The sequence below is a fragment of the Trachypithecus francoisi genome, unplaced genomic scaffold (genome assembly GCF_009764315.1).
Source record: "Trachypithecus francoisi isolate TF-2019V2 unplaced genomic scaffold, Tfra_2.0 Lachesis_group19, whole genome shotgun sequence".
Classification (NCBI taxonomy): Eukaryota; Metazoa; Chordata; class Mammalia; order Primates; family Cercopithecidae; genus Trachypithecus; species Trachypithecus francoisi.
The window spans coordinates 4,005,237-4,032,365 of record NW_022681464.1 but is presented as its reverse complement, the minus strand read 5'-3'; the positions used below and the strand labels follow the sequence as shown (position 1 = coordinate 4,032,365).

The 27,129-nt window shown below is 41.8% G+C and overlaps 1 long non-coding RNA gene and 1 pseudogene across 1 annotated transcript in view; one reads left to right on the top strand and one right to left on the bottom strand.

Moving 5' to 3' along the window:
• Nucleotides 1-12,447: 12,447 nt before the first annotated feature.
• LOC117063890 overlaps nt 12,448-27,129 on the top strand; it is a 49,950-nt gene continuing 35,268 nt past the window's right edge. The window contains exon 1 of the long non-coding RNA XR_004429149.1: nt 12,448-12,522. This is a non-coding gene — a long non-coding RNA (uncharacterized LOC117063890). The remainder of the gene's footprint in view (nt 12,523-27,129) is intronic.
• Nucleotides 16,852-17,463, bottom strand: LOC117063888 (annotated as a pseudogene).

The window sequence follows — 27,129 nt, the reverse complement described above, 5'->3', positions numbered from 1 at the left end:
GTCTGTCAATTTTGTTGATCTTTTCAAAAAACCAACTCCTGGATTCATTGATTTTTTGGAGGGTTTTTTGTGTCTCTATCTCCTTCAGTTCTGCTCTGATCTTAGTTATTTCTTGCCTTCTGCTAGCTTTTGAATGTGTTTGCTCTTGCCTCTCTAGTTCTTTTAATTGTGATGTTAGAGTGTCAATTTTAGATCTCTCCTGCTTTCTCTTGTGGGCATTTAGTGCTATAATTTCCCTCTACACACTGCTTTAAATGTGTCCCAGAGATTCTGGTATGTTGTATCTTTGTTCTCATTGGTTTCAAAGAACATCTTTATTTCTGCTTTCATTTCGTTATGTACCCAGGAGTCATTCAGGAGCAGGTTGTTCAGTTTCCATGTAGTTGAGCAGTTTTGATTGAGTTTCTTAGTCCTGAGTTCTAGTTTGATTGCACTGTGGTCTGAGAGACAGTTTGTTATAATTTCTGTTCTTTTACATTTGCTGAGGAGTGCTTTACTTCCAATTATGTGGTCAATTTTGGAATAAGTGCGATGTGGTGCTGAGAAGAATGTATATTCTGTTGATTTGGGGTGGAGAGTTCTATAGATGTCTATTAGGTCCGCTTGGTGCAGAGATGAGTTCAATTCCTGGATATCCTTGTTAACTTTCTGTCTCGTTGATCTGTCTAATGTTGACAGTGGAGTGTTGAAGTCTCCCATTATTATTGTATGGGAGTCTAAGTCTCTTTGTGAGTCTCTAAGGACTTGCTTTATGAATCTGGTGCTCCTGTATTGGGTGCATATATATTTAGGAGAGTTAGCTCTTCCTGTTGAATTGATCCCTTTACCATTATGTAATGGCCTTCTTTGCCTCTTTTGATCTTTGATGGTTTAAAGTCTGTTTTATCAGAGACTAGGATTGCAACCCCTGCTTTTTTTGTTTTCCATTTGCTTGGTAGATCTCCATCCCTTTATTTTGAGCCTATGTATGTCTCTGCATGTGAGATGGGTCTCCTGAATACAGCAGACTGATGGGTCTTGACTCTTGATCCAGTTTGCCAGTCTGTGTCTTTTAATTGGAGCATTTAGTCCATTTACATTTAAGGTTAATATTGTTATGTGTGAACTTGATCCTGTCATTATGATATTAACTGGTTTTTTGCTCGTTAGTTGTTGCAGTTTCTTCCTAGCCTCGATGGTCTTTACATTTGGCATGTTTTTGCAATGGCTGGTACCAGTTGTTCCTTTCCATGTTTAGGGCTTCCTTCAGGGTCTCTTGTAAGGCAGGCCTGGTGGTGACAAAATCTCTAAGCATTTGCTTATCTGTAAAGGATTTTATTTCTCCTTCACTGATGAAGCTTAGTTTGGCTGGATATGAAATTCTCGGTTGAAAATTCTTTTCTTTAAGATTGTTGAAAATTGGCCCCCACTCTCTTCTGGTTTGTAGAGTTTCTGCCGAGAGATCTGCTGTTATTCTGATGGGCTTCCCTTTGTAGGTAACCTGACCTTTCTCTCTGGCTGCCCTTAAGATTTTTTCCTTCATTTCAACTTTGGTGAATTTGGCAATTATGCGTCTTGGAGTTGTTCTTCTGGAGGAGTATCTTTGTGGCGTTCTCTGTATTTCCTGAATTTGAATGTTGGCCTGCCCTACTAGGTTGGGGAAGTTCTCCTGGATGATATCCTGAAGAGTGTTTTCCAACTTGGTTCCATTTTCCCCCTCACTTTCAGGCACCCCAATCAGAAGTAGATTTGGTCTTTTTACATAATCCCATACTTCTTGCAGGCTTTGTTCATTTCTTTTTCTTCTTTTTTCTTTTGGTTTCTCTTCTCGCTTCATTTCATTCATTTGATCCTCAATCGCTGATACTCTTTTTTCCAGTTGATCGAGTCGGTTACTGAAGCTTGTGCATTTGTCACGTATTTCTCGTGTCATGGTTTTCATCTCTGTCATTTCGTTTATGATCTTCTCTGCATTAATTAGTCTAGCTGTCAATTCTTCCACTCTTTTTTCAAGATTTTTAGTTTCTTTGCGCTGGGTACGTAATTCCTCCTTTAGCTCTGAGAGGTTTGATGGACTGAAGCCTTCTTCTCTCATCTCGTCAAAGTCATTCTCTGACCAGCTTTCATCTATTGCTGGCGATGGGCTGCGCTCCTTTGCAGGGGGAGATGCGCTCTTATTTTTTGAATTTCCAGCTTTTCTGCCCTGCTTCTTCCCCATCTTTGTGGTTTTATCTGTCTCTGGACTTTGATGATGGTGACGTACTGATGGGGTTTTGGTATAGGTGTCCTTCCTGTTTGATAGTTTTCCGTCTGATAGTCAGAAGGACTGTCTGTTGGTCTGTTGGAGATTGCTTGAGGTCCACTCCAGACCCTGTTTGCCTGGGTATCAGCAGCAGAGGTTGCCGAAGATAGAATATTGCTGAACAGCGAGTGTACCTGTCTGATTCTTCCTTTGGAAGTTTCCTCTCAGGGGTGACGCCACCCTGTGAGGTGTGAGGTGTCAGACTGCCCCTAGTGGGGGATGTCTCCCAGCTAGGCTACTCAGGGGTCAGGGACCCACCTGAGCAGGCAGTCTGTCCCTTCTCAGATCTCAGCCTCCGCGTTAGGAGATCCATGGCTCTCCCCAAAGCTGTCAGACAGAGTCGTTCGCGTCTGCACCGGCCCCCGCTCTTTCCCCTAATGGGCTGCAGCTTTGCGCTGTCCGCAGAGGTAGAGTCTACAGAGACAGGCAGGCTTCCTTGAGCTGCTGTGAGCTCCACCCAGTTCGAGCTTCCCAGCGGCTTTGTTTACCTACTTAAGCCTCAGCAATGGTGGGCGCCCCTCCCCCAGCCTCGCTGCTGCCTTGCGGATAGATCACCGCAGAGGGCTGTGTTAGCAGTGAGGGAGGCTCCTTGGGGGTGGGACCCTCCCGGCCAGGTGTGGGATATATTCTCCTGGTGTGCCTGTTTCCTTAAAGCGCAGTATTGGGGTGGGAGTTACCCGATTTTCCAGGTGTTGTGTGTCTCAGTTCCCCTGGCTAGGAAAAGGGATTCCCTTCCCCCTTGCGCTTCCAGGTGAGGCGATGCCTCGCCCTGCTTCAGCTCACGCTGGTCAGGCTGCAGCAGCTGACCAGCACCGATTGTCCGGCACTCCCTAGAGAGATGACCCCAGTACCTCAGTTGAAAATGCAGAAATCACCGGTCTTCTGTGTCGCTCGCGCTGGGAGTTGGAGACTGGAGCTGTTCCTATTCGGCCATCTTGCTCCGCCCCAAAAGGAGCAGATTTCTATTCAATATGACCCACATAAGATATGCAAACAGGGCACTGCAAATTGTTTATTTAATGAGGATTTAGTTATTGGTCAAAAAAAGAGAAGAAAGAGAGTCAGAGCATTTTTCTAATCACATTCATGACTTGAACATGCCAGAAGAAATCCTGGCAAACTTGCAACTTCATATTCTTCCCTGAATGAAGATTTAATTGCAATCGTGAAATGTCACTTGTACACAAAAAGCCCCACATGCAATTACTACAATGGAACAAAAAGGCTGAATAAACCGTGAACAATCAATAGTATTCCATGCAGATAAGTCAGTGCTGATAGAGAACACTGGCGTGATGTTCTTCAAAACAAAGCACAACGAAGACTTCTGAGGCACAATATTTACTAAAGAAAGAAGAAAATTTTCTGAGTTTGCTAGAAATAATTTCAAAATTTGAATGGCCATAAGAAATTGTAAAATAAATTATCACTCTTTAGGATGGAGAATTCGATATGTAATGATTAATTTAACAGGTAATTAAGTGAGACAACATGCCACACATAAAAATTTAAAAGGTATCTATTACTCAGTTCAATCAGATTGTGGCAGGGACAAAATGTTACACAACTAACATTTGTTGTACATATGGTTGAACCAGAAGACAAAAACAAGAAGGTTGAAATGAATATTTCATGGATTCTACACCTGTTGTAAAGTGTACATTTTTTTTTTACTTAATTGAAGAATCAAAAAATCTTCTTTAGATAATAGGCATTAATTTAAAAGACTGATGAGGGCAGTGTAAGGCAGTGGTGTTGATGTGGCTGAAAAAAAAAAAAAAAAAAAACTGGGCAAGCTAGACTGTGGGCTGAAATATCCAGAACCAATCTTTGTGCCAGGTACTGTGCATAGTTAGAATTCATTACTAGGAGGCATGGCCTCAGATGTGCCAATTATAATTACATTTTTGGGGACTAATTCAGAGATTATGTCTGATTATGTCTGATAATCTCTTCACCAGTATAAATTGGCATATTTTGAAGAAATTCATATAAAATTTGATCCTGCAATCACTCTCAGATAACGTGGTTGGGAAATGTGAAAGCAATTAGATTTAATTTAGATACGATGCAAGATGCATTAGAAGAGTTAGACATAACAGCAGAAGATTCTCAAATAGAGTGATTGTAGACTTTGAGAAAAAAGGTAATATTAAATTTGTACCATAAACATTTAGTATGAACTGATGTTTGCAAAAGGTCACAAATCCAAAAGGATCTAAGTTAGCTATTCACTTTTAAAAGGATTGAAAATATCTTAAAAACTTTCAGAAAATACTTTTTTAAAAATAAAAATGTCATGAGAAATATGCAATAAAATAATATTGTAATGAATAGTCATGCATTGCTTGATGATGGGGATAGGTTAGGAGAAATGCATTGCTAGGTGATTTCACTGTTGTGCAAACATCATAGAGTATACTTATGCAAACTTAGATGGCATAGCCTGCTTTGCATCTAGCCCATAAGGTATAGCCTATTGCTCATAGGTTACAAAGCTGTACAGCATGTCACTGTATTGAATATGGTAGGCAATTGTAACATGATGGTGAGTATCTGTATATCAAAACATAGAAAAAGTACAGTAAAAATACATAAAATATTTTAAAACATGGTACACTTGTATGGGGTACTTATCAAGAAAGGAACCTGAAGGACTAGAAGTTGCTCTAGGCGAGTCAGTGAGTGAGAAGTGAGTGAATGTGAAGGCCTAGGACATTGTTGGACACTACTGCAGACTTTATAAACACTGTAGCCTTATGCTACATTAGACTTAGAAAAATATTTGTCTTTTTTCAATAACAAATTAGCTTACTGTGACTTTTTTACTTTACAGACTTTTAAATGTTAACTTTTGACTCTTTTATAATAACATTTAGCTTTAAACACAAACACCTTTTAGAGGCTGAGGCAGGCGGATTGCTTGAGCCCAGGAGTTAGAGACCAGCCTGGGCAACATGACGAGATCCCTTCTCCACAAAAAATACAAAAATTAGTCAGCTCTGCTGGCTCATACCTGTAGTCCCAGCTACTAAAGAGGCTGAGGTGGGAGGATCACTCCAGCCTGGGAGGTTGAGGCTGCAGTGAGCCATGACTATACCACTGCACTCCAGTCTGGGCAACAAAGTGAGAACCTGTCTCAAAAATAAAAGTAAAATAAAAATAAATAAATAAATAAATAAATAAATAAATAAATAAAAGAAAGAAAAAAGCACCCACAAACACATTATATAGCTGTAAAAATGATTTTCTTTCTTAATATCCTTACTCCAAAAGGTTTCTTTCCATTTAGTAATTATTTTCTCTTTTCTCTTTATTTTTTTTTTTCTTTATTTTTTTTTATTTTTTAATTTTTTTATTTTTTATTATACTTTAAGTTCTAGGGTACATGTGCATAACGTTTATATCATGTATAACTCCCCAATGCAATCCCTCCTCCTCCCCCCTCCCCATGATAGGCCCCAGTGTGTGATGTTCCCCTTCCCGTGTCCAAGTGATCTCATTGTTCAGTTCCCACCTATGAGTGAGAACATGCGGTGTTTGTTTTCTCTTCTTGTGATAGTTTGCTAAGAATGATGGTTTCCAGCTGCATCCATGTCCCTACAAAGGACGCAAACTCATCCTTTTTGATGGCTGCATAGTATTCCATGGTGTATATGTGCCACATTTTCTTAATCCAGTCTGTCACAGATGGACATTTGGGTTGATTCCAAGTCTTTGCTATTGTGAATAGTGCCACAATAAACATACGTGTGCATGTGTCTTTGTAGTAGAGTAATTTATAATCCTTTGGGTATATACCCAGTAGTGGGATGGCTGGGTCATATGGTACATCTAGTTCTAGATCCTTGAGGAATCGCCATACTGTTTTCCATAATGGTTGAACTAGTTTACAATCCCACCAACAGTGTAAAAGTGTTCCTATTTCTCCACATCCTCTCCAACACCTGTTGTTTCCTGACTTCTTAATGATTGCCATTCTAACTGGTGTGAGATGGTATCTCATTGTGGTTTTGATTTGCATTTCTCTGATGGCGAGTGATGACGAGCATTTTTTCATGTGTCTGTTGGCTGTATGGATGTCTTCTTTTGAGAAATGTCTGTTCATATCCTTTGCCCACTTTTTGATGGGGTTGTTTGTTTTTTTCTTGTATATTTGTTTGAGTTCTTTGTAGATTCTGGATATTAGCCCTTTGTCAGATGAGTAGGTTGCAAAAATTTTCTCCCATTCTGTAGGTTGCCTGTTCACTCTGATGGTAGTTTCTTTTGCTGTGCAAAAGCTCTTTAGTTTAATGAGATCCCATTTGTCAATTTTGGCTTTTGCTGCCGTTGCTTTTGGTGTTTTAGACATGAAGTCCTTGCCCATGCCTATGTCCTGAATGGTACTACCTAGATTTTCTTCTAGGGTTTTTATGGTATTAGGTCTAACATTTAAGTCTCTAATCCATCTTGAATTAATTTTCGTATATGGAGTAAGGAAAGGATCCAGTTTCAGCTTTCTACTTGTGGCTAGCCAATTTTCCCAGCACCATTTATTAAATAGGGAATCCTTTCCCCATTTCTTGTTTTTGTCAGGTTTGTCAAAGATCAGATGGCTGTAGATGTGTGGTATTATTTCTGAGGACTCTGTTCTGTTCCACTGGTCTATTTCTCTGTTGTGGTACCAGTACCATGCTGTTTTGGTTACTGTAGCCTTGTAGTATAGTTTGAAGTCAGGTAGCGTGACGCCTCCAGCTTTGTCCTTTTGACCTAGGATTGTCTTGGCAATGCGGGCTCTTTTTTGGTTCCATATGAACTTTAAAGCAGTTTTTTCCAATTCTGTGAAGAAACTCATTGGTAGCTTGATGGGGATGGCATTGAATCTATAAATAACCTTGGGCAGTATGGCCATTTTCACGATATTGATTCTTCCTATCCATGAGCATGGTATGTTCTTCCATTTGTTTGTGTCCTCTTTGATTTCACTGAGCAGTGGTTTGTAGTTCTCCTTGAAGAGGTCCTTTACATCCCTTGTAAGCTGGATTCCTAGGTATTTTATTCTCTTTGAAGCAATTGTGAATGGAAGTTCATTCCTGACTTGGCTCTCTGCTTGTCTGTTACTGGTGTATAAGAATGCTTGTGATTTTTGCACATTAATTTTGTATCCTGAGACTTTGCTGAAGTTGCTTATCAGCTTAAGGAGATTTTGGGCTGAGACGATGGGTTTTTCTAAATATACAATCATGTCATCTGCAAACAGGGACAATTTGACTTCTTCTTTTACTAACTGGATACCCTTGATTTCTTTCTCTTGCCTGATTGCCCTAGCCAGAACTTCCAACACTATGTTGAATAGGAGTGGTGAGAGAGGGCATCCCTGTCTTGTGCCAGTTTTCAAAGGGAATTTTTCCAGTTTTTGCCCATTCAGTATGATATTAGCTGTGGTTTGTCGTAAATAGCTCTTATTATTTTGAGGTACGTTCCATCAATACCGAATTTATTGAGCGTTTTTAGCATAAAGGGCTGTTGAATTTTGTCAAAAGCCTTTTCTGCATCTATTGAGATAATCATGTGGTTCTTGTCTTTGGTTCTGTTTATATGCTGGATTACGTTTATTGATTTGCGAATGTTGAACCAGCCTTGCATCCCAGGGATGAAGCCCACTTGATCATGGTGGATAAGCTTTTTGATGTGCTGCTGAATCCGGTTTGCCAGTATTTTATTGAGAATTTTTGCATCGATGTTCATCAGGGATATTGGTCTAAAATTCTCTTTTTTTGTTGTGTCTCTGCCAGGCTTTGGTATCAGGATGATGTTGGCCTCATAAAATGAGTTAGGGAGGATTCCCTCTTTTTCTATTGATTGGAATAGTTTCAGAAGGAATGGTACCAGCTCCTCCTTGTACCTCTGGTAGAATTCAGCTGTGAATCCATCTGGTCCTGGACTTTTTTCGTGGGTAGGCTATTAATTGTTGCCTCAATTTCAGAGCCTGTTATTGGTCTATTCAGGGATTCAACTTCTTCCTGGTTTAGTCTTGGGAGCGTGTAATTGTCCAGGAAATTATCCATTTCTTCTAGATTTTCTAGTCGATTTGCGTAGAGGCATTTATAGTATTCTCTGATGGTTGTTTGTATTTCTGTGGGGTCGGTGGTGATATCCCCTTTATCATTTTTTATTGCGTCTATTTGAGTCCTCTCTCTTTTCTTCTTTATTAGTCTTGCTAGCGGTCTGTCAATTTTGTTGATCTTTTCAAAAAACCAACTCCTGGATTCATTGATTTTTTGGAGGGTTTTTTGTGACTCTATCTCCTTCAGTTCTGCTCTGATCTTAGTTATTTCTTGCCTTCTGCTAGCTTTTGAATGTGTTTGCTCTTGCCTCTCTAGTTCTTTTAATTGTGATGTTAAAGTGTCAATTTTAGATCTTTCCTGCTTTCTCTTGTGGGCATTTAGTGCTATAAATTTCCCTCTACACACTGCTTTAAATGTGTCCCAGAGATTCTGGTATGTTGTATCTTTGTTCTCATTGGTTTCAAAGAACATCTTTATTTCTGCTTTCTTTTTTTTTTTTTTTTTTTTTTGAGACGGAGTCTCGCTCTGTCGCCCAGGCTGGAGTGCAGTGGCCGGATCTCAGCTCACTGCAAGCTCCGCCTCCCGGGTTTACGCCATTCTCCTGCCTCAGCCTCCCGAGTAGCTGGGACTACAGGCGCCCGCCACCTCGCCCGTCTAGTTTTTGTATTTTTAGTAGAGACGGGGTTTCACTGTATTAGCCAGGAGGGTCTCGATCTCCTGACCTCGTGATCCGCCCGTCTCGGCCTCCCAAAGTGCTGGGATTACAGGCTTGAGCCACCGCGCCCGGCCTATTTCTGCTTTCATTTCGTTATGTACCCAGTAGTCATTCAGGAGCGGGTTATTCAGTTTCCATGTAGTTGAGCGGTTTTGATTGAGTTTCTTAGTCCTGAGTTCTAGTTTGATTGCACTGTGGTCTGAGAGACAGTTTGTTATAATTTCTGTTCTTGTACATTTGCTGAGGAGTGCTTTACTTCCAATTATGTGGTCAATTTGGAATAAGTGCGATGTGGTGCTGAGAAGAATGTATATTCTGTTGATTTGGGGTGGAGAGTTCTATAGATGTCTATTAGGTCCGCTTGGTGCAGAGATGAGTTCAATTCCTGGATATCCTTGTTAACTTTCTGTCTTGTTGATCTGTCTAATGTTGACAGTGGAGTGTGGAAATCTCCCATTATTATTGTATGGGAGTCTAAGTCTCTTTGTAGGTCTCTAAGGACTTGCTTTATGAATCTGGGTGCTCCTGTATTGGGTGCATATATATTTAGGAGAGTTAGCTCTTCCTGTTGAATTGATCCCTTTACCATTATGTAATGGCCTTCTTTGTCTCTTTTGATCTTTGATGGTTTAAAGTCTGTTTTATCAGAGACTAGGATTGCAACCCCTGCTTTTTTTTGTTCTCCATTTGCTTGGTAGATCTTCCTCCATCCCTTTATTTTGAGCCTATGTATGTCTCTGCATGTGAGATGGGTCTCCTGAATACAGCAGACTGATGGGTCTTGACTCTTGATCCAGTTTGCCAGTCTGTGTCTTTTAATTGGAGCATTTAGTCCATAGACATTTAAGGTTAATATTGTTATGTGTGAACTTGATCCTGTCATTATGATATTAACTGGTTATTTTGCTCATTAGTTGATGCAGTTTCTTCCTAGCCTCGATGGTCTTTACATTTTGGCATGTTTTTGCAATGGCTGGTATCGGTTGTTCCTTTCCATGTTTAGGGCTTCCTTCAGGGTCTCTTGTAAGGCAGGCCTGGTGGTGACAAAATCTCTAAGCATTTGCTTATCTGTAAGGATTTTATTTCTCCTTCACTGATGAAACTTAGTTTGGCTGGATATGAAATTCTGGGTTGAAAATTCTTTTCTTTAAGAACGTTGAATATTGGCCCCCACTCTCTTCTGGCTTGTAGAGTTTCTGCCGAGAGATCTGCTGTTAGTCTGATGGGCTTCCCTTTGTGGGTAACCCGACCTTTCTCTCTGGCTGCCCTTAAGATTTTTTCCTTCATTTCAACTTTGGTGAATTGGCAATTATGTGTCTTGGAGTTGCTCTTCTGGAGGAGTATCTTTGTGGCGTTCTCTGTATTTCCTGAATTTGAATGTTGGCCTGCCCTACTAGGTTGGGGAAGTTCTCCTGGATGATATCCTGAAGAGTGTTTTCCAACTTGGTTCCATTTTCCCCCTCACTTTCAGGCACCCCAATCAGACGTAGATTTGGTCTTTTTACATAATCCCATACTTCTTGCAGGCTTTGTTCATTTCTTTTTCTTCTTTTTTCTTTTGGTTTCTCTTCTCGCTTCATTTCATTCATTTGATCCTCAATCGCTGATACTCTTTCTTCCAGTTGATCGAGTCGGTTACTGAAGCTTGTGCATTTGTCACGTATTTCTCGTGTCATGGTTTTCATCTCTGTCATTTCGTTTATGATCTTCTCTGCATTAATCAGTCTAGCTGTCAATTCTTCCACTTTTTTTTCAAGATTTTTAGTTTCTTTGCGCTGGGTACGTAATTCCTCCTTTAGCTCTGAGAAGTTTGATGGACTGAAGCCTTCTTCTCTCATCTCGTCAAAGTCATTCTCTGACCAGCTTTGATCCGTTGCTGGCGATGGGCTGCGCTCCTTTGCAGGGGGAGATGCGCTCTTATTTTTGAATTTCCAGCTTTTCTGCCCTGCTTTTTCCCCATCTTTGTGGTTTTATCTGTCTCTGGTCTTTGATGATGGTGACGTACTGATGGGGTTTTGGTATAGGTGTCCTTCCTGTTTGATAGTTTTCCATCTGACAGTCAGAAGGACTGTCTGTTGGTCTGTTGGAGATTGCTTGAGGTCCACTCCAGACCCTGTTTGCCTGGGTATCAGCAGCAGAGTTTGCCAAAGATAGAATATTGCTGAGCAGCGAGTGTACCTGTCTGATTCTTCCTTTGGAAGTTTCCTCTCAGGGATGACTCCACCCTGTGAGGTGTGGGGTGTCAGACTGCCCCTAGTGGGGGATGTCTCCCAGCTAGGCTACTCAGGGGTCAGGGACCCACCTGAGCAGGCAGTCTGTCCGTTCTCGGATCTCAACCTCCGCGTTGGGAGATCCACGGCTCTCCCCAAAGCTGTCAGACAGAGTCGTTTGCCTCTGCACCGCCCCCGCTGCTTTCCCTATTGGACCTCAGCTGTGGGCTGTCCCCAGAGGTGGAGTCTACAGAGACAGGCAGGTTTCCTTGAGCTGCTGTGAGCTCCACCCAGTTCGAGCTTCCCAGCGGCTTTGTTTACCTACTTAAGCCTCAGCAATGGCGGGCGCCCCTCCCCCAGCCTCGCTGCTGCCTTGCGGATAGATCGCTGCAGACGGCTGTGTTAGCAGTGAGGGAGGCTCCGTGGGCGTGGGACCCTCCCGGCCAGGTGTGGGATATATTCTCCCGGTGTGCCTGTTTCCTTAAAGCGCAGTATTGGGGTGGGAGTTACGCGATTTTCCAGGTGTTATGTGTCTCAGTTCCCCTGGCTAGGAAAACGGATTTCCTTCCCCCTTGCGCTTCCAGGTGAGGCGATGCCTCGCCCTGCTTCAGCTCACGCTGGTCAGGCTGCAGCAGCTGAACAGCACCGATTGTCCGGCACTCCCTAGAGAGATGACCCCAGTACCTCAGTTGAAAATGCAGAAATCACCGGTCTTCTGTGTCGCTCGCGGTGGGAGTTGGAGACTGGAGCTGTTCCTATTCGGCCATCTTGCTCCGCCCTCCAGGGTGTCTCTTTTTTCTACTTTTTTTTTTTAAGATGGAGTCTCACTTTGTCATCCAGGTTGGAGTGCAATGGCATGATCTCGGCTCACTGCAACCTCCTTCTCCTGGGTTCAAGTGATTCTTCCGCCTCAGCCTCCCGAGTAGTTGAGATTACAGGAATAGGCCACCACGCTCAGCCAATTTTTGTTTTATTTGTAGAGATGGGGTTTCACCATGTTGGCCAGGTTGGTCTCAAACTCCTGACCTCAAGTGATTTGCTGGCCTTGGCCTCCCAAAATTCTGGGATTATAGGCATGAGCCACCACACCCGACTCTTTTTTTTTTTTTTTTTAACTTTTAAACTTTAAAAATATCATTGTCTTTCACTTTCGCATCTTGTCCCATAGAAGGTGTTCAGGGGCAATAGCACGCATGGAGCTGTCATCTCCTATGATAATAATGTCTTCTGGGATAACTCCTGAAGGATCTGCCTGAGGCTGTTTTACAGGTAATTAAAAAAAAAAAAATAGAAGCAGTACACTCTAAATTAACAACAAAAAGTATAGTATAGTAGATACACAAACCAGTAACATAGTTGTTTATTAACATTATCAAGCATTATGTGCTGTATATAAATGTATGTGCTCCACTTTTGAATGGCTGGCGCTGCAATAGGTGTATTTACACCACATACATGTGAGTAATGTATTGTGCTATGATTTTACGATGGCTACAATGTCGCTAGGTAGTAGGAATTTTTTAGCTCCATTATAATTTTATAGGGCCATGGTCCCTGGTTGACCAAAATATCATTAGATAGTGCATGTTTATAAGGCCAGGTGTGGTGGCTCATGCCTGTATCCCAGCACTTTGGGATGCCGAGGTGGGCCAATCACGAGGTCAAGAGACCATCTTGGCCAACATGATGAAACCCTGTCTCTACTAAAAATGCAAAAATTAGCTGGGCAACACGCCTGTACAGGTGCATACCTGTAGTTCCAGCTACTCAGGAAGCTGAGGCAGGAGAATCGCTTGAACCCATGAGACAGGTTGCATTGAGCCGAGATTGTACCACTGCACTCCAGCCTGGTGACAGAGCGAGACTCTGTCTCAAAAAAAAAGTATGAAAATGAAATGGCAATTATAATCATCATATCTGGAAATATTCTCAAAGCCATTTGAATAGATTCAAGGATGACAATAATTCATTGCATATTTTAAATTTTTATGTAGCTATCTTTTAATATTTGAGCTCAGAATCTCTAAGGATTTTAGGAAGCTAAAACAAAAAAAAAAATCCTGCTGAAATAGAGTGAATGAAATGTTTGCAAATGTGTGTATCCATTGTGCAGATATTCATGATTCCTCAAGCACAGAGGCATATAGGTAAATGATGCTCATGACTCGGACAATGCTTACTGAATGCTTACTGCATGTCAGATATTGTGTTAGTGCCAGGGAGATGATGGATAAACAAAATAGACATAGTCTCTGCTCTCTATATAACTTACATGCTAGTAGGGAATATAGATGTGTAGACAGCAATTTTTAGATGGTGTGCAGGAAAATAGGATGAGGTGAATCCAGGGAGCTCACAGACAGAGAAGGGACACTTCATTCTGTCTTGGTAGCAAGGAATAGTAGATTATAACATGAAGAACTAATAAAGGGATGAAAGAGCATTGAAGACCAATAAGAGAGGCTTGTTCTCTTTGCTCTAGATTCTTGCATATATTATGGTCTCTGCCTGGAGTCCTGTGACAGTCACACTAGGCACTAGGTGGTGCCTGGACTAGGCATATTTTGAGGTGGCTGCTTTTCTCATATGCTTTTCTCTGGGATCTGACCATTCCTTTCATCCCTTAGCCACGCATGTGTGGTATCATCTCCATCCGTTCTTCCTTTTTCCGGTACTTCCTGTCTCCCTTTGTTCTTTCTTCTTCTTTCTACCCTACCTGTTAAACCTGATTGCAACTAGAGTTACTCATATCATTGGCTGGTCATTAACCAACCAGTGTCTGTCTCCCCGTATCTCTAGAGACTTGGAAGTTATAATACAGGAGTTATTAAGAAATTATTTTTAGGCGGCTAGAAAGGGTGAAAGTTCTCCGTGGAATTTTCCTTCACTAAAAAGCAACCCCTAAACTATTTTTTCTCTAGCAGAAAGCAGCCTGACAAGTCAAGCATAGACATGCAAAATAGAAGCTTTTATATGTAAATGACAGCAGCTGTATCTGCAAGCCAGGTACATTCAATATGGCGTCTCCCGCCCTCTTTTCCTTGTCATCACATGTGCCGGGTGTCATGGCAGCCTCCGGATAAAACCACGTGTACAGATATCATGGCCGCTGCCAGGTGGAGGCCGTATTTGCATAATAAAAGACTAGGGTGGGAGTGCCAGCCTTTTTGTGGGCTATGTAAATAGTACACCTGGTCAAGCCAATGCCCTGGGCCCTATGTAAATCAAACATCGCCTCCTGAAGCCTCTGTACAAACCAATTGCCTTCTGCCACAGAAGACAAACCCTCTTTTGGTCGACCCACTTACTCAATCAATATGAGGAAACTTTTTCTCTCCCTTTTCTTTTTCTATTACACTTTCTGCTCCTGAACCCACTCCTCATGTATGTCCGTGTCCTGAATTCTTCTCGACTGAGACCAAGAGCCAGGGTATATACCGTAGACAACGGAGCCGTTTCAGTAAGAGGCACAGCAACTGCATTGAAACACGGTCTGTTGAGTAAACAAATAATTACCCTTCAACTTGATCCATGGGAACTCAAACTACATTTTTGGAGCTTTCAGAACCAACAACGCTCATATCTTTATTATGTCATCATAAAAATTTTCTTTATGAAGTATATGAAAATGATGCTAACTATAACCATATTATTCTGTTTCATAACCAGCAACAATGCATTAGTTCCCTCAACCAAATCATAAACTATTAATATAGGAATGGATGCATTTATTAAAAACAGACATTTGTGTTCAATTTAGTATTCACCAAAGATTTGTTAGGTAATCTAAAATGAAGTTAATATAATTTTAGCTAAATTTTGAACTATTACATATGCTTTTAAAATGAGGCTTGAAGGGAAGAAGGATTGACTTTTAATTGTGGTATCAGTAGTGAAACTTGTAGATTTCTGTTTCGGAGTTAAAAAAAATTGTTGAGTGGTGATATAGCAGAATGTAACAGATATTGCCAAAATCTGCTGCCTAACAAACTGTTCCAAAACTCGGTGGCTTAAAATGATAATTCTCATGAATCTGATGTTAAGGGTGGTTTGATCTGAGCTGGGCTAGACTAGAGAGACTTGACTCTGCTCCATGTCTCTGATCCTGCCCAGGGACAAGCAGACTAGCCCAGGTATGTTCTTCTCATGGTGATGAGAGGCAAAGAGAGCAGGTACACACTTGCAGGATCTCTCAAGGCCAAGGTTCAAAACTGGCAGCCTGTCACTCCATCTCATTCTATTGCCCAAAAGGTGTCTGAAGGCCATACCCAGAGGGAAGGGGAAGTGATGTATGCCATTGCATACTGAGAGGGCCCTGCAAGGTTTTATTGGAAGATCATGTAGACAAGGAGGGTGATGAAGAAGGGACAGCGATATAATCCACACACAGAAACTGCCTAGTTATTCAACAAACTCGCTTCTCTTCTTCCTGGAGCCCACAGTTACGCGGTCTTTCCTTGCCTCTCACGCTGTAATGTCTGGCTATGTAACTGAGTTCTTGCCAAGGGGATGTGAAGCAGAATTGACTTGGCCCATAAAAATTTATAATGAGAACTCGGTGCTATTTCCCCTTTCTTTGACTACATGCAGACAAACTAAGAAAACTTGAAAGCCACATGTTGATTATAGTCAGAAGCATAAGTTGAAGGAGGCTGTGTCCAATCAGCAACTTCCTTTTGAACTTTGAGAAGCAAATAAGCTTTTATTGTGCTGGCACCATTACTTATTTTGGGGTTTGTTTATGATAGCAACTAGACTGGCTTACCCTAAATGATACATGTGATGTGTCTGGAGAAAGGCTCTAACAGTGCCTCCGGATTTCCTTGAGAGCACTTTAGACACACCGCCCTAATGCTTATTAGGTTCATCTTTCATTTCTTATGGGTAGCTTCTCCATATTTGCCAAAATCAGGAAGGAGAAACCTTGATTATCCTGAGGTTGGGGAGATATTCCTCCTGGTAACCAGGGCAGAATATAACACTGTAGTGCAACATCAACACTTCGGTGACCAAAATAAGTTCCTGCAACAGGTCAGGGATGGAATTGGCTTTCAGTTTCAATTAGGCCTTTTATTGCTTCATTACTTCCTTGATTCCATCAGATTCCTTTAGTGGGAAAAAAGGAGGAGGAGAAGTATTAGGAGAAGGATTGTGTGGAAAAGTAAGCTTTATTTCAAGGCATTGACAAACTGGTAGGAAGGAGCACAGAGTTACTTGTCTATGTGTCTATGTAGCAAGGGCTCAGTTAGGAGTCCCACCGATTCCTGCCTGAGGCCTGCTCAATTTCCTCTTTGGGCTGAAACTAAAAAGTAGGCTTACAGGTGCCAGTGATATCTTTGTTATCCAAACATGCTCCAAGTCCAGGAAAGAGAACACCTGGGGGTCACATTATTGAGGGATTTGCTTAATTATTAAAATAAATATTTACATTGAGAATACAGTTAAGTTAGTAGCTTTCTTTGCACGCTCACAGTTTTTAAAAGAGCCACAGGGTTTTCATTCATGTTTTAAGCAATTAAGTTGGTAAAAATCCTGTCTCCATTTTCTCAGAGATGGATTACATTCAATTACTCCTCACAACAGCCAGCTGGAAGATTATCACATTGCTTTTGAAGTACTGGTTGGGCTGGCGTCTGTGAGGGTAGCAAAATAAATGAGATTTCGATGTAACCCATGCTGGTGCTGGGTGCGTTTGTTAGCCTGGCCCCTGTTCTGATACGCCACAATACCGCAGGTCAGCTGGTCACGCTCCTTAAGGAGCCACTGGGTAGTTGATTGATGTATTTGTCCATTGTCACACTGCTATAAAGAACTACCTGAGGCTGGATAATTTATGAAGAAAAGAGGTTTAATTCACTGACAGTTCCACAGGCTTAATAGGAAGCATGACTGGGAGGCCTCAGGAAACTTACAATCACGGCAGAAGGCGAAGGGGAAGCAAGCACCTTCTTTACAGGGTGGCAGGAGAGAGACAGAGCAAAAGAGGAGGTGCCACACACTATGAAACCATCAGATCTCATGAGAACTCACTATCATGAGAACAGCAAGGGGGAAATCTGCCCCCATGATCCGATCACCCCTCACCAGATCCCTCACCTAACATTGGGAATTACAACTTGAGATGAGATTTAGATGGGGACACAGAGCTGAATCATATCACTTGACTTCTGCCTTGCCCCTCAGCCAGTCCGGTACGAAGGCCACCTACATTCTGAGGCACCTCAGAAACCTCGGACCACCACGTGTCTCAGTCAGAGCCAATCAGCCACTAGGGCATGCGTGTTTCATCTGGCAACATGTGCTGGGGCCTGCCAGGCTGTGTCCTTTGCCAAGGTCCAACTCACACCAAGAGTCCTTTCCTTTTACAGGAAATGCCAGGGATGCTCTTGTTTGGAATTAGAATGTCTATTTTATTTTAGAGTTTGGTTTTAAATGTGCAATCCATTCCAAGTTTTAAAGCATTATCCATTTGGGCATATCATCTTCAACAGTCATAAAAAGGCTTTCTGTTTTTTTTATTTGAAACAATTTTGCCTCCTAAAGAAGCATCCCATATTTATAAGAGATAATACCTCCTACCACATCCATCAAATAAGATTTCCCCCTAGTGTCTAATGTTAGAATGCTATGCCTCTAAGTTCTTCTTCAGATTCTTTTTTCTATTTAGTAACAAGTAGAATGTACTCATTACATCAACAGACCTAGGGATAAACATTTGGAAATCACTTCATTTTATGAGTTAGAGAAAACACATAATCATCTAGTTTACTAGACATTCACCAATGCCTCCTTGGTGGCATGACATATAGAAGAAAAGGAGATTAGTATTGAAGATGAAAATAGCTTTATCGTGGGCAGAGTGGCAATTAGAATTTTTGTCTCCAGACCATATGGGTTCTTATTATAATTCCCTTTCTGTCCCTCTCTCTCCTGGAGTCCTCTAATCCTGGTGGGTTGTTCCTCACAGTTAACAATAATGGTTACCATTTAGTTAGCACTCACCAGGTCTCAGGCATTTGACATACACTTGCTTATTTAATTCTAAAACAAAAATCCTGAGTTGGATGCTGTGATCCCCATTTTACAGATGGGGAAACTGAGGCACAGCCAGTAAGAGATTGGGCCATTGCTGAAACTCAGTCTGATTCCAGAAGTTGAGCTCTTCTCCACTGTGCTATATGCTAAGAACTAAGTCATAATTTTCAAGGTTGGTTAATCTTTTATTCCACAAGGAAGATCAATTCTGTTAGGAATCTCCAATGACTTTGTCTTGGCTGAGTTGTTGGTGTCAGCTAGATGAAGATGCCCCCTTCTTAAGTTCTCTTCCCTTCTCTATAAAATATATTCACTAATTAGTAGTAATAGTGGACACAAACATTTCCAACTTTCTCTTATGATTCAGGCCCATGAAAAGCTAGGTTCTTATTGTCCAATTGCATATAGCCTCAGAGGTCATAATATTTACTGTTAATATCAGGTGTTTTCAATCTATTTTCAATGGGAATCAAGCTAGTATTCAGTGAGAGTGCACTAGAACTCTGGCTATCCTCTTTATTAAAATTATACAATAGCCATCACCCCAATTCTCTCACACAATCTAGGAAATTGAAGGCTAAATTTGGCAACTGCAGAGTTAATGTCTGGCACAGTGGGGGCCTTCTGGACTCTGCTAGTGCTCTGCAGCCAATGTCCATTCTGAAGATTTGGTGTCTGCCACATATTCTCACTTAGAAGTGGGAGCTAAACAATGAGAACACATGGATACATGGTGGGGAACGACACACACTGGGACCTGTCGGCCGGGCAGGGGGTGGTGAGGAAAGGAAATAGTCAATGCTATTGGCTATTCAGGAAGAATAGCCAATATTCAGGAGGAACAGCCAATGGATGCTGGGCTTAACACATCAGTGATTGGTTGATCTGTGCAGCAAACCATCATGACACACGTTTATCTATGTAACAAACCTGCACATCCTGCACATATACCCTGGAACTTAAAAGTTGGAGGAAAAAAGACAGCTAGATTTGGTTCCAGGAGCACTGGGTTCTAGATCCTTATTCTCTCCAAAAATGGGAACTTGATTAAGTTGCTCTATTGCTCTGAACCTCCATTAATTCACTATATAGTGGAGAAAACAATCTCTGCTCTGCCCTTGTCATTGGGCTGAGGGTAGGATCATCAGAAAGAAAATGGCAGAAAACCTGCTTACAAACTGAAGGAGTCTCATTCTCAGCTCAGGGGGCCATGAGTGACCTCTGGGTCCTGTTAGTTAGTGTTCCTCAAAGAATACCTAGGGGTCTGCAGTGTTTTTTCACAAGAAAAGTTAGGTATTAGATATTTTTGTGAAGTTACTGGTGTTTTGTATTTTAAGTTCTTGTGAAGTATATGATTTCTTTACTTTTGTTCCCTTCTCTTTTTTTCTCCAAATATTCCTCTCAAGCAGTGCATTCATTATTAAAATATAACCAGAGTGTGTGCCAGAAATCACAGCATGAGGGTAGGAAATTGAAGGTTAAAACAAATATTCTGTTTGTTAATGTTGATTGAGAAGCAAAGTAAAAATGAGACCACAGATTTAAAATTTATTTCGAAATTCAGTTTCCATCCTCAAACTTATTGCCCTAATATTTACTCATTTTTAAATTTATATTTTGGTCACCTTTCCTACAGCTGAGATCTTTGATTTTTTTTTTTACAAAGGTATTTTAGTTTTTAAATTATTTTCTTTGTTACCATTATTAACACCTTACCATTTTGCAGTTTCACTGTTTCAAAACAAAGATTCTATTAATTTAAGGTTGAACACTTCTTTTCTGTGACATCTTTTTTCATTTTAAAAAATAGCCTTAGTGAGATATAATTCATATATCATATAATTTACTCATTTAAAGTGTGTAACTCAATGTCTTTTACTATATTCACAGAGATGTGCAACCATCACCATAAACAATATTAGAACACTTTTATCATCCCCCAAAGAAACCTCATATCTTTTAGCAATGACTTCCCATTACCTCCTAATGCTATCTCCACACCCCACCCCAGGCCAGTACAACTGTGAATCAATTTTCTGTGTATAAATTTGTCTATTCTAGACATTTTTTTTTTTTTTTTCGTAAGAGAGAGTTTCGCTCTGTCACTCAGGTTGGAGTGCAGTGGCTTGATCTCAGCTCACTGCAATCTCCGCTTCCTGGGTTCAGGCGATTCACATGTTTCAGCCTCCTGAGTAGCTGGGATTACAGGCATGTGCCACCATGCCTGGCTAATTTTTTATACTTCTTAGTAGAGATATGGTTTCACTATGTTGGCCGGGCTGGCTTCCAACTCTTGATCTCAAGCAATTTGTCTGTCTTGGTCTCCCAAAGTGCTGGGATTGCAGTCATGAGCCACTGTGCTTGGCCTATTCTGGACATTTTCTATATATGAGATCATATAATATGTGCTCTTTTGTGACTAGCTTCTTTAATTTGGCATAATGTTTTCCAAGGTTCCCATGACATCCTTTTGATAAGAGATCATGTATTGTCTAGGGATAGCTCTTGTGCTTAATTGCTGTTTAAGTGTTTTTGTATATTGCCTCACCAAATAGAACATAAGTATTCAGAAATTGTTTTGACATCTGGGGTTTTGTATGCCTAGAACAGCTCTGCCTCCTGCTGGGAAATGCTCCTTCCAATCTTGTGTTTCAGGGGAGTATGTGAAATGGTCTTTACACAGGCACTTTCCCCCCGTCCAGTTTGGGGATGGAAGCCTGACCCTGCTGATACTACCCTGAGATTTTAGAACTGGTAACTGAGACATCAGGTCCCACGGCCTCTCTAGAGCTGGAGACGAGGTGGTCATGTCTCCTGCTGTGTGGAAGAAGGTGGTACATGGTAAGAAAAACGAAGCTCACACAAAGGGATGAGCCATCTGGGGCCCCTGACAGCATCCACATTTCTGATGCCATTGTTCTCTGAGACCCAGGTGGATCCCTGACCCTCCTATGCTGTCTATAGGGCATACTATTATACATTTCATATTTGGTAGTAAGTATTTAGACATGGGAGTGATCACTGCATCTAAAGTACTAGGAAAGGTTCAAAAATGTGGGTCAGCTGCCTCTGGGAGCATCATTTTAATGGGTCATCACAACCTAACTTAATTAATATGTAAGCCTGGTAGGCTTAGCATCCCAGGTATTTCACACTGGCTGACGATGCCTTCCATGAGCAGATTCAAGTTCTCAATTTACATCAGTGAGTTATCACCAAATCTTGTGGGCATTTCTCTGATCATTAAAAAATGCATTACATAGCACATACCTATATGGAAGACAATCAGATTTTTTCTTCCACATTTCGTTGGTTTGAATGAATAGATGTTCTTTCTCATTCAGACTTGCTTAGTTATCATTAAATAAGTAATTGAAAATAGAAGCCAGGGAGAAATTTCAGACATGCAGAACATTTTTCTACTTTAAATGTACCCTTTAGCATTTTCTGCATGCACCAAGTACTGAAAAAAATGAAATGCAAAGTTAATTTATCATTACTTTGTAATATTACACTTATTTATCTACTGTTTAAAGAAAAGGTTTGGGTCTTGACTTAAAACTGAAACTATACATATGTTCTTATTTATTTAGGTGCATGTAAAAGACAAATTCTAAGAAAAGATTCCTGACCCCTCTTACTACACTTTTTCTATGTGATGTGTGTTGCAAAAAGGAAGTGTTGGCATTTGTAACATTTATAACATCTGTGTGTTTCGTGGAAATTCCCAGCCTTTTAAAATTAATGCTGCTTTTTATTTTACCACTGTTTACAGACAAACCTTCACATCAGGTCTTTTTGCCAACTTATGAAATGGCTGCTTGGGCAATACTTTGAGGGACAAAGATAAGAGTAAGAAAAATATAGATCTGAGAAGAGAGATGGAGAAGAGAAGAATGTGATGGGTCAAGAAGCGAGTAGACTGTGAACACGGTTTCTGACAAGGCAGAGGGCGTGTTCCCAGGGGAAGCTGTAAGAGGCAGGTGGTGCTGATCCCAGCAGGAAAGAGGTCCCTGAACTGGGAGGCAAGCCCCAGGAGCTGTGGGAAGCATTGACCCTTCATCAGGGGTTGTGTTGTTCAATCTTATCTTATGAATTTGCAGTCAGATGGAAGGTTCAGGACTTCACAGATGTGCAAGTTTCTCATTCAGGTAGAAGAAGAGGATCCAGGTCATTTCTGTGTAAAAGATGACTCAAGGCTGGGAAGACCAAGCGCCCAAAGCTGTGAAGGTTCTGCGAGTCACGGTGATCTCACTGAACAGGGACTTTTCAAGCCACTTCATTTAGGACACTGCTGAGAGGGTAGCAAAGGTGGAGATGGCTGCGCTGTAAGCTCCAAACTCAATTTGAATCATAAAAGATTACTTCTATCTGGTTTTTGCACAAGTGTACAGGGGGTTTTGTGTAAAACTTGAGAGGGGAAAAGCATTCTGCTGCTAAAATATGACAAAGTTAGAAATCTTGCCTCAGAGGGTATTTCTTTAGCCTGATGCTTCAAGGGGGCCTGAGACTGTTCTGGAGGGAGCTGAGTGTGCCCATGTGTCTGAGCCTGGGTGGGCTTCCCCTATCTCTCAAGCCACTTTGACTCTGGCTGTCAAGGGTCACTGATGTCACTGTGAGCCATGGAAGAGGACAAAGAGAAAGTACTTCCTGGGAAGAAGAGGGTGAGGCAATAGGAGGTGTTATAAGGAAGGACCTATAGCAGGAAATGCTCCTCAGAGAGGCCGAAATGATGTCACTGGACCATGAGCCCAACAGCAGTCAGAAGCCAAGTGTCATAGAGGACAAATATGCAAGCTTGAGTCTTGCATAGTGTCTAACAGGACTTGTGGTCCAAAGGGCCAGTTATTTTATTTCACTTAATTTTCTGTCAATAGGGCTGGCCAAGGACTGACCTATAAAACTGAGTGAGACCTAGGGACAAGGAAATGAATGTATTTTGACCTCAGCCAAGAAACCAGATCCAAGTTTAATCAATAGCTTGATTCAAGTTGTGTTTCCATTTTGTGCTAATGACCGCATCGTCTCTGGTAGGGAGGTAAGAGGGGTCTTTGAAACTCCCCTCATTCCCCACCCTCCATCTCTTGCATGAGTTCCTGCAGGTCCAGCCAGCTTGAATGGGGTGTTGACACGGTTTGGATGTTTGTCCCCTCCAAATCCCATATTGAAATGTGATTCTTAATGTTGGAGGAAGGGTCTAGGGGGAGGTATTGGATCAGGGAGATGGATTCCTCATAAATGGATTAGCACCATCCCCTTGGTGATAAGCGAGTTCTTGCTCAGTTAGTTCATGCGGGAGCTGGCTGTTTAAAATTCTGGGAACTTACCTCCCTGAATCTCTTGCTCCAGCTCTTGCCATGTGATGCGCCTGCTCCCCTTTGCCTTCCACCATGACTGTAAGCTTCCCGAGGCTTCACCAGAGGCAGATGCTGGCAGCATGATTCCTGTAGAGCCTGAGAACTGTGACCCCAAATGAACCACTTTACTTCATAAGTTACACAGGTATGACCTAGAATTGAAGGGTCTCAGCACCACAGAAGACACAAAGAACTTCTGAAGAACGCAGTTCCCTAGCCAGGGAAGTCAGAGAACCACCTGCTTAAGAAATGCTTTTCTTTTCTTTTTTTTTTTTTTGAGACGGAGTCTCGCTCTGTCGCCCAGGCTGGAGTGCAGTGGCCGGATCTCAGCTCACTGCAAGCTCCGCCTCCCGAGTTTACGCCATTCTCCTGCCTCAGCCTCCCGAGTAGCTGGGACTACAGGCGCCGCCACCTCACCCGGCTAGTTTTTCGTATTTTTTAGTAGAGACGGGGTTTCACCGTGTTAGCCAGGATGGTCTCGATCTCCTGACCTCGTGATCTGCCCGTCTCGGCCTCCCAAAGTGCTGAGATTACAGGCTCGAGCCACCGCGCCCGGCCAGGAAATGCTTTTCTTAATGTATCATTTGAAAAGTGCAGGCTCTTGGGCGTACCTAAAGTCCACTGGATGAGCATTTCTGGGGATGGAGTTCAGGAATGTGCATTTACACCTGTGAAAGGAAAATAAAAACTCAGGACTCCAATCACTCTACCAAAAGAAAAAATAAATGAAGCTGAAAGCTCAGTCATGCCAGAAATTACCTTTCCTTTTGTCCCTAAGCAGAGAGCTACAGATAAAAGGTTAAGTATCTCCATAGGTAGCTATTCTATGTTCACCTTATCTTACGTAAAGTGCTGAGTTACTGAGCATAAGACAAATATATCTGACTGTTCCCCTGCCTGCTCCTTTTCTCTTGCAGCATGTGGATTGCCATGCCCTCCCTGTTTCCCCTCCAGCCTGTTTTTCCCCTTTAAATATTGAAGCCCTCGAAGTTATCTTTTGAGAAAGGTAGACCACAGACTGTTTCTGTGATTCTGTGTTTTTTCTTCTGTGTGTGTCCTCTAACCCTGGCAAAACAAACAAACAAAAAACAAACAACAACAAAACAAACAAACAAACTAAATTGATTGAGACCTGTATCAGTTACGTTTGGTTTACACACCAAGTCCCAGAATAACTCTTAGGCATGCCAGCCTTTGAAAACCATTGCTTTAAGGCGTGGAATGGCTCGGATATGAAGCTTTAAATCTGAAGCAACATGACTCACATTGTCCTCAGTGGTATATTCTCAGCTAAGGACTCTGCAAATCATATCATGGAGGAATCATTGTGTCCCAGGAATTACTATAGTGGTGATGGGGCATGAATCTTAGGGCAAGACCAACCTTGTGACGGCTCACTGGGAGAGGGGAGGGGAGGGAAAAACTCTAGAGATGGGAGAAAGAAGCTGGTATGTGCCTATGAGGGGACCTCCCTATGAAGAGTTTAATTTTTAGTCCTTTTCCTCTTGAACTCTGGGAATAGTTACATTTGACATCAGGTTTCATTATTCCCCAGTTAACTTCCATACTTCCATGAAGTCTGTTCAAATGTACAGTATAGTCTACATGGTGTCATGGCAGCAGGGGGATTAGGGCAGAGCAGTAAAAGGAAGTGTGGCTTCCCTAGAACCACTCCACTGCCAAGGCCAGCAGGTCAGAGACAGCATTAGTTAAAAGCTGGAACACACAGAATTCTAGATAGGGGCCACAGGGCAATGAGTAGATGCCAAGGCATGGCAGGGAGGAGAATATGACAAGGACAACAACCACCAGTAGTCACTGTTCCTACTTCTGTTCCTATTTCCTCTTCAACCAACTCCAAACCGATTTTTATTTCCACTCATGTTGAAATCTGAAATCTGCTCTTGCCAAGGTCACCCATGACATCTAAATTGCCACATTCAGTGATTAGTTCAAATATATTATCTTTGACCTGTCAATAGGCATTTGGCACAATTGACCATTTGCTTCTTGAAAAGCTCTTCCTGGCTGGGCGCGATGGCTCATGCCTGTAATCCCAGCACTTTGGAAGGCCGAAGGGGGCAGATCATGAGGTCAGGAGTTCAAGACCAGCCTGGCCAACATGCTGAAACCCTGTCTCTACTAAAAATACAAAAAATTAGCCGGGCGTGGTGGTGCGCGCCTGTAGTCCCAGCTACTCAGGAGGCTGAGGCAGGAGAATTGCTTGAATCCAGGAGGCGGAGGTTGCAGTGAGCCAAGACTGCACCCCTGCACTCCAGCCTGGGTGACAGAGTGAGACTGGTCTCAAAATAAAATAAAATTAAATTAAATTAAAAAAAAAGAAAAAAAGAAAAGCTCTTCCCTTGGCTTGCAGATAAGTACTCAGCCTTGCTTTTTCTGCTCCTTTATCAGGTGCTCCTTTGATATTCCCTTTAGTCATTCTTTCTCAGTGTGGACATGGCCAAGGGCTTAGTTCTTGGACATACTTTTCTTCATTCCCTTCACTTAACCCATGGACTGATGACTTTCAATAGATTTATCTCCAGTTCCAATTTCTTCTCACTTGTAAATACAATTGCTGACTGTCCATCTCCATTGGGAACTGTGATTAGGCTGACATAACATGTCCAAACCAAACTCACCATTTCTTCTCTACTGCCCCAACCTGTTCCTCCTCAGTCTTCCTCATGTTTCTAACTACTTTTAGGCCAAAAACCTTGGCATTATCCCCAACTCTTCTCTTTCTCTCACATCTCATACCCATTCAACAACAAACCCTGATGGCTCTACCAGGAAAATATTTGCACGATGTGCCTATCTCTCACCACTTTCATCTTTACCCCTCACCCAAACTACTACTATCTAGCATCTGGATTTTTGCTGTACATCTAGACAAAAATCTAACTTGCTTCTGCTTCCACCCTAACCCCTATGTGGTAAATGATTAACTCAGCAGGTTTCAGTTGTCCAAATCTTGTGCATTTCAAAGACAGTTTGGCCTTTACCTGGCTATGGGGAAATAACTTCTAAGGCTTTGGAATATTCTGACTGATAAGAGTCTTTGTTTACCTGACGTCTTAGGCCACTCTAGATAGTTTATGCTAATAATGTGATTAATGGCGAGGGCCTTGGGTAATAAAACTTAGGTAATAAAACCAGTAATAAAACTGGTATCCGTTTTATTTCTGGAGGAATGGAGACTGAGCATGATGGTTAATTTTATGTGTCAACTTGGTGAGCCCACAGTGTTCAGATATTTGGTCGAACATTATTCTGGGTGTTTCTGTCAAGACCTTTTTTAGATGAGATTAACTTGGAAGACTTTGAGTAAAGCAGATTAACCTCCATAATGTGTGGTTGGGCCTTATCCAATCAGTTGAAGGTCATAAGAGAACAGACAGACCCCCGACGAAGAAGGAGTTCTGTGTGGGTGTGTGTATGAAGTCTATGGTAAAGCAAAGAAAGAATTATGTCAGCAGATTGC